Below are 8,229 nucleotides of genomic sequence, written 5' to 3'. Positions count from 1 at the left end.
TTGATTGCCCATTTAGAGAATTTAATAACAAATATAAGATAAGCAGAAATACTGATCAAACAAGCACATAGCAAAATAATCCCCCCCTATAGGTGAGATATCTCCCAAGCCAACCAGATATGCCTTGTATAATCCTATCAATAATGGGCTGGAGATCTTCCCTCTTCAATTTGTCATAATGCAAAGGCACTCCTAAATATTTAATAGGAAAAGATCCTTTTTTACAACAGAAAATCTGAGCAATTTCATTAGCTACTACATCTTCCACATTAATCGTCATCAAATCACTTTTATGAAAGTTAATTTTCATCCTGGAGAGGGTTTCAAAGCAAGATAAGAACCACTTAAAGTTTCTAGCTTTATGAACAGAATTTTCCAAGAAAAGGATAGTATCGTCTGCATATTGCAGACTTACTACCCCCTCCCCCCGGAATTACATTGGGCAGAAGCCCAGAAATTAAGTCTTGAGTTTCAAAGATCTTAACATGAGAAATCCAACGATGAAACAATTCATGATTTGACCACACGATTTAAGAGATAAAACATTAAAAAAAATGAATCTCCGGGAAAAAACAATCCCAGGTTGCGACAAATGCTACACGTACGACACGCCACTCGTGCGCATAGAAAGATGGGAAACGTTTACGATCAGTGTGCCGGCGGAACTTTTGGCCGGTCCGCGCTCGCTCTGTTTCCTTCACACTTGCCCATGCATCCCGGTCCCGCGTCCACCGCTCGTCCTTATCCATAGGCAACAACACTGCTCGTCCACACAATCTCCATCTCCATAGCTTTTTCTTTATCTCCCTTCTCTTTTCCCCTCCAGAGCTCGTATGTCTGCCCTCGCCTCTCACCCGCGCCGCCGCATCTTTAGCTCCGGCGAGCCTCGTCACCGTCGGACTCCCCTAAACTACTTTTTCCCCCTCCCCTTCCTACTCCCCAACACCCCTCTCGTCGATGGAGGTACTACCAGTCATCACCAGGTGTTACCACGGTGACTAGATACAACACACTTACGGCGGAGCTGCAACCGGCGCCCCGTTTTATTGAGAGCGTGCTGCAATTAGCGCTCGCCGCCATGGCCGCCATGGGAACAGCTGGTTGCGCTCCTCTCCATGACCGCCGCAACAAGATTTTTGCTACAACCATGTTTTTTTGCTGGAACCAACCCATGTTTTTGCTACCACACACTCACCTCAAATCTGCTACTATGGTGATTTTTTGCTGGAACCAGTGAACCATTTTGCTACGACCGTTTTGGGTTTTGTTACTACTGGTGTTTTGTGAATTTTTGCTACATTCATCTCCATGACATCACCTATTTTTTCTAGTCGATTTTTGCTACAACCATGCTTTGATTTTGCTGGAAACGAAGACATGTTTTGCTCCAATCATATTTTGATTTTGCTGGAACCGAAGATAATTTTTGCTACATCCACCAACAGCGGTGTTGGTCGACGGCGGTGATGGCTTTCTTTTTTGCTGCAACCGTCCCGGATTTTTGCTACTACAGGAGTTGCCATTTTGCTACTACAAGAGTCTTGCTCGAAGCATCATGAGTTTTTGCTACCACCCCTTTGTTTTTGTTTTGATTTTGCTGGAACCAGCCTAAAAATTGCTTCAGTCGTCTTTTGATTTCGCTGGAACCGATATTTTTTGCTTCGCCGGTGGCGGTGAAGGCGAGTGGTGTTTTGCTTCGCCAGCAGTGCCTAGGCTGCGAGCGCCAGCGGCAAGCAGAAGCAGCGAGGGTCCAAAGAAGGGCAGTGGGGGCTAGCGTGCGGGATCCCGCGAGCGGCGGCAGCGCTTGCTTTCTTCTCCCCCTTTTTCCCTGTGCGGAGGATGACGAAAGGAGATGCGGGACAGATCAGACGGTCCCGCGCGTCCAGATCGAACGGCTCAGGTTGGACCGGCTGAAACTCGCGCCGGTGCGCCGGCGCAGAGTACTAGCCTAGAAAGATACTTCACGACTCTTCACTGTCTCTCTCTTTTTTGGGTTTTTTCTTAGATAAGACTCTTCACTATCTTTTGCCAGCCAGGGGCGGAGCTGGGCAGCGGCCCACCCTGCGATTTGGCCCCGGCCTATATGCATATGCACTTGGACATGGGCCAGGGAAAAATAAAAGCCCAATAACACTTTACCTAGTCGCTCTCCCTTTCCCGCCGCCCCGCGACCCCGCCTGCCTCGCCGGACGCCCAGCCGCCCAGGAGCCTTCTCCCTCCCGCCTCTCCATCCAGCCCTCCCGGCGCTCGGCGCCAGCCGCGCCCACCACACGTTCCCGCCCCCTGCGGCCCTGCCCCGGCCGCCTGGCGCCCCTGGAAGCTGCAAGCCGGCGCCCGCCGCCCAGTCCGCACTCCAACACTCCCGTTGCTCAGCAGTTAGCTCGATTTAAGGTACCAGCTCGTCCACTGTCCATTTCCTAATTTTGATTTACGGTTTGCTCTTTGCTGTGCTATCCACTGTCTAGTGCACGAACCAACAAACACATACAAATATTATTGCACATCATTCGTGTTCAGTTATGTCATTATGATTGATAGAAAGAAAATTATGATGCGAATCAACCTGTGGTTGAGTTGGTTAGGTGGACAGTGGTATCCCCAACCCACCAGGATTCAAATCCTGGTGCTCGCATTATTCCTGGATTTATTTCAGGATTTCCGGCGATACGCTTTGACGAAAAAGGGTTTCCCCCCGCTTTGTATTACAAAGCAACCAACCGATACAACCGACGAGAGGGGCTGGGACGGAAGCAGCACAAACACGCCCAAAAGAAAGAAAAGAGAAAAAAGAAAAGAAACAAATGCCGATAACGGCGGATCGACAAAAACGACGAAGCCACCGTCCACGACAGTAGCCTACCGGGCCCGTGGCCCCACAGGCACGGCCGGGCCCTCAAAGGCCCGGACAGCTCCCGCCTCCGCGCAGCAGCTGGAACGCCGCCGGCGTCGCTGTCCCAGTCCAAACCTCTCCCCAGCCTCCCCATACAGAGAGCGTTGCGGTCGCGCCGGAGCCGATCCGCAAGGACCTAGAGGGAACCCTACGGGCCCAGATCTGGGCCGGGGACGCGCCCCAGGCCGGCCAGCACCACCGGACCACCCCGCCGCCAAGAGGCGGCACCACCAAGGCGAGCACCGCCGGCCTCCACACCAGGACGCCGGACCGCCACCGGCCGAAGCGCACCGCCGTCGGCCATCACCGCCCGAGCAGGGGAGGACCGCGCGCGGGGAAGGGCAAGCCCACCGCCGCCAGCATCACGCGGCCGAGGGCCGGCGGCGCAGGCTGACGGCGGCGGGAGGAGGGATGCGCGCGGGAAGGAGCCGGAGGCGCGCGGAGGCAGGCCCCCCGGCCACCTCGCTCGGGGAGGCGGCGCGGGGGTACGGGGGCGAGGAGGAGGGGTGGGGGCAGGAGAAGGGGAACGGGGGGAGGAGGGGGCTGGCGGCTCCGGCGGGCTCCGGCCGCCGCGGCGGCGGCGGCGGGGAAACCCTAGGGAGCGGGGGGCCTCGAGGGCAAAAGAGGAGCGGTTCCCCCCGCACGATCGGCGATACGCTTTCAGTGGGAGGAGACGTTCCCATCGACGACGAGGCGCCTACGGTGACTTCGTAAATCTCAAGATGATATGCCGGCTCAGTCTCTCGGAGGTGCTCATAGGGGTAGGGTGTGCGTGTGTGCGTTCATAGGGGTGAGTGTATGCGCGTGTATATGAGCGCTTGTGTCTGTACTGATGCTCAAAAAAAAAGAAAGAAAATTATGATTGCATAACTATTGAAGAATGAAGAGGACCGGGGACATTGCTTCTCCTTTTCTTTTTCTCGGAGACATGCTATGAAGATAGAGAAGAAGGCTAATTAGTTACTACAACGTTCACACTTCATATTTGTTGTAATATCTTTTAGGAGGACCACCCTGTTTTCAAATCCTAGATCTGCCACTGTTGGCGGCTGATGGTGACCATGAAGATGAAGGAGCTGGAGGACGGGGTGCCCGAGGAGCGCGTGCCGCACCTGCCATGGATGCGGCACCCGGTCGACATCGACTCCTTCTCGGGCTGCCCTGTGACGAGCCTCCCCCGCCTAGACCCCAGGTACCATACCATACTCATACTCCCTGTCTGTGATGTGCAGTATCTTTGTTCTGTTATTATGGCCTGCTGAATCTGTGATGCTTGATCCTGCAATTTTAGAACAAGGGCGCTGTTGCGCTTCACTGAATAGGTTCTTGTGCTCCTAGCATTTAGGCAGGTTCTAACCATACCTACTAGAAGTTCTGTTGCCATTGGCTCCATCAATTTTGTTCAGTCTCATATGAACTAGTAATTTCACTTGTTTTACTGTTAGATTTGGTCTATTCTGTAGAGGTACATGTTAACTTTGTTCCCTTCAACTCTGCAAACATCTTAAATAGCATGTAACAGCGGGCTATGTTTACTGTTACAGATTGGCAGAAGCATTGCAGCGAATGGGAATTGAATCATTTTTCCTAGTTCAGGTATCAACATGGCTGGAGACAATTGGTCCTGGTGCTTTTCAGAGGGATATCTGTATTAATTCCCCAACTGGATCCGGCAAAACTCTTGCCTATGCTTTGCCTATTGTGCAAGCGCTTTCCACTCGGAAAGTAAGGTGCTTGCGTGCTTTGGTTGTGCTACCTACACGGGATTTAGCATTGCAGGTTTGTGAGCTTTCTTTTTACCTTCTAGAAACTTATATACGCCAGTCTGTATTTCAATAGCCATTCCAGCAATATATCCCTTAAATATTCTCCAATTCATCATAACAAGTGGGAGCGCTTCTGTTTATTTATATGCGATTTCAGGTCAAAGAGGTTTTTGATGCTATTGCTCCTGTGATGGGCTTGACAGTAGCATCAGCAATTGGTCGATCGTCCATCGCGGACGAAATATCAGATCTGATCAAGAAGTCCAAACAGGAGCTTTATCCATCTCTTGATGATGAATATGTTGAAATGGAACCACAGACTAAAGTTGATATATTGGTGGCAACTCCTGGAAGATTGATGGATCATATCAACATGACAAAAGGTTTTAGTCTGGAGCATCTTCAATACTTGGTAGGCTTATTGGCAACAATTTCTGTCTCCTATTTGTACGCACCATTCTCCATACAATGGACGGCCAAGTTCATATGTGATGCGTTGATAGATCCTGTTATACATATTTTAGGTATTATTGTTTGTATGTGCATAGTACCATAGTACCATAGTACCATATACTGTCAAACGTAATGCTGGCACTGGGTTTGGAGCAAGTGTATATGATTTACTTTAGCTGGTTTGTATCCAAATAGCAGCAATACATGATTATTTTGGGGCATTTTGGGACGACTAACACAATTTTCTAGATTCACCTCTTCATTTACACACTTTCCATGGATGACATTCAAAACCTTACAAGTGTAGCCTCTGGACAAGTTTGGCATGCCCTGCTTGTGCTCTTTCCAAAGAATTATTCTGTCAACAGGGCCTGCTGCTTGTACAATTTTTCTAGCATATGATGATATGGAACTTAGTCATAGCACTATAGTTTTGCATCTTATTAGTGTTGCATACTTGTTTTTTTTTAATTTGCGGTTTCAGGTTGTTGATGAGACAGATAGGATGTAAAGAGAGGCATACCAGTCCTAGTTACCAACAGTTATCCAGTTTACTAGCCCAACTAATCAAGATCATTTCTGGGATGGCACTGCTGGACAAACTCTACTGCATTCATTGACTACCATTAGAAGATCGTAAGCCTTGCCCTACTAATTCAATTTCTCGTATTATTCTTGCCCTCTTTTATCACTTTATATTTCAGTTGTGGACTTTTTTTTTTGATAAAAGAGAGCTTGCCTCTCCGATTTCATATAAAGAAATCAACCGTTCACAGCACAAGTAACATCAAATCCCGACAATGATATGTTGAAGAGGGAGCCATCCCTCCCACCCTCCCACACATCATCTCTTTGTCAGGATAATTGGTAGACCCTTTCAGTTGTGGACTTAAATTTACGCTATGGCATTTAGGGGTGTCAAGCGAGGGTAAATGCTGTCCAAGACTGGCAAAGATAGTCTGTTCTGCTACACTGACCCAGCAAACTTTCTCAACTTGAGCTGCATCATCCTTTGCTGTTGAATAGTGGGAAGAAGCGTTACAGAATTCCTAAGAATATGGAGTCTTACAAGCTGGTTTGTCTCCACCACTGTGGGCAAATTTACTGGTTGTTACTTTTAGCAATGTTGAGGCCTGAAACACCCAAGGGGTGTAAAAGGCTATTGTGAACTATGCCGTGTGTTCTCATTATCCTTGCTGTTACTTCAGATCTGTACATCAAACATAAAGCCGCTATGTCTCATTGTTGTTCTCCAAGAGCTGTGTGGGGAGAAGTGCTTGTTTTTTTACCAAATCTGTAGATGATAGTCACAGACTAAGCACTTTACTGGGATTTTTTGAAGACTTGCCCTTTAAGTTTGAATCTACTCGAAGGTAATTTACTCATGTTTGTTTCGTGTTGTAAGCCTGAGTTCATTTTCTTTAGTTGGTTGCAGACAGCCACAAAAATAAGTAACTACAAATAATCAACTCTGACTGAATATACCTTATACAAGTTCCATGGATCATCTTTGTTTAGTGCATTTGGGTGCAAACTTAAGAAAGCGGCTTGTTAAGTTTGTTTATGTTCATGGTGGAATAAGATGCTGATATGTTGAACTTAATCTCACCTTGTCATATTGATCAAACTCTGCTGCAGGAAGACATTAGCAGCCTTCAAGGAAGGGAAAATAGATGTTCTAATTGGCTCAGATATAATGGCTCGAGGAATACATATTGATGGTTTAAAATGTTATCAACTACGAGATGCTGCAGTATGTGAAAACATACATCCACCAAGCAGGCCGGACAGCCAGGGCAGGCGAATCTGGTTCTTGCTTCATGTTTTTGAGGAAAAATGAGACAATGCTCTGTTTAACGATAATAATAGTTAGCATTTTGGTACAGTGCTTGCTTTGGTTGATTGATTAATACACCATGATAATGTACATTGCATGACTATATGTGTAAAGAATATGCAGAACAACAACTGATCCCATCCTTGTATTGCAAAAGGAAAACGTTTATTTTAGGCAAACAGAAGGAAGGCGTAAAAAAATGCATTGAAACCTGCTAGAAACCCCTATTGGGCCGACTCATCTTGGGCTCGCCGCAGTAGGCTATACATAGCTCTTGTTGGTTAGCAGACCCATAACCCATCGTTTGCCTGGGAGCCCGCCTCAGGGGTTGGTTTTGCGAAGTTCAATTTTAAGAAACGATGGAAGGAGCTGTTGCGGCTATTTGCCGAGACCAAAGCGGCCTGTATCTTGGCTCATCTTCAGTTGTATTTTGTGGCATAATTGATGTATGACTCTAGAAGACCTAGCGCGCCGGGAAGGCCAAGAGCCAAGACCTTGCCAATGACCTAATAGCTTTGGATTGTGCCACAGTTGTAAAAGATATCTCCGATAAAGTAGGTTGGCATCATGGAGCGATAGTCAATCAATGCTTGTGTAATTTCGAGAAATGCAACTTCACCTATAACAGTCGAGGTAGAGTTGATGTTTAGGTAAGTACTCTATAGATTTTAATTTTGGACGTCATATGTCGCGCTTGCTGCCCCACATGATCGTGTAACAATTCCTCTGAACGTCGTTGATCAATAAAATGCAGCGAAGTTCTCTAAAAAAACACTAGTACTTTTCGTAGCCAACTTTTTTTTTAAAATATATTCTGTGTTTTTCCATTAAAAATGTTCACCAATTTTAATGGATTGACTTAAATTTTATAAAAAAATATTCATGAGTTATTTTAAATGGTCACGAGTTTTAAATAAAAATTTCATGTATTCTGGAAAATGAAACTGGAGAAACAAAAACAAAAATGTTCATGAATTTTAAAGATGTACATGATACTATTTACAATCGATCATGTACTTTCATATATCCAATCATGTTCAGCACACATACAATTTGCAAAAGAGAGCTACAAGTTTTCTCTGAGGCATCAAGCCATCAGCAATTACATCACGATCTAATCTCCCCTTCCTCTAGGTCTTCTTCGAAGATTTGATGATGATGATGATGCTTCCGGTCGTCGTCAAGCTTGAGGTAGAGTCCAATCTGCCGCAACAAGTTGTTGGGCCTCGCCGTGTTGTACTCATCAATGCCCAGCGTCTTGAGGTCCTCTGGGTGTAGGGTAT

General features: G+C 46.9%; 1 pseudogene; it reads left to right on the top strand.

Annotated features, from left to right (window-relative positions):
• Positions 1-827: 827 nt before the first annotated feature.
• On the top strand, positions 828-7,075 carry LOC119268596 (annotated as a pseudogene).
• Positions 7,076-8,229: the final 1,154 nt, after the last annotated feature.

The sequence above is a fragment of the Triticum dicoccoides genome, chromosome 3A (assembly GCF_002162155.2).
Source record: "Triticum dicoccoides isolate Atlit2015 ecotype Zavitan chromosome 3A, WEW_v2.0, whole genome shotgun sequence".
Classification (NCBI taxonomy): Eukaryota; Viridiplantae; Streptophyta; class Magnoliopsida; order Poales; family Poaceae; genus Triticum; species Triticum dicoccoides.
The sequence above is the reverse complement of the archived record's forward strand: the minus strand, read 5'-3'. Positions and strand labels throughout refer to the sequence as shown.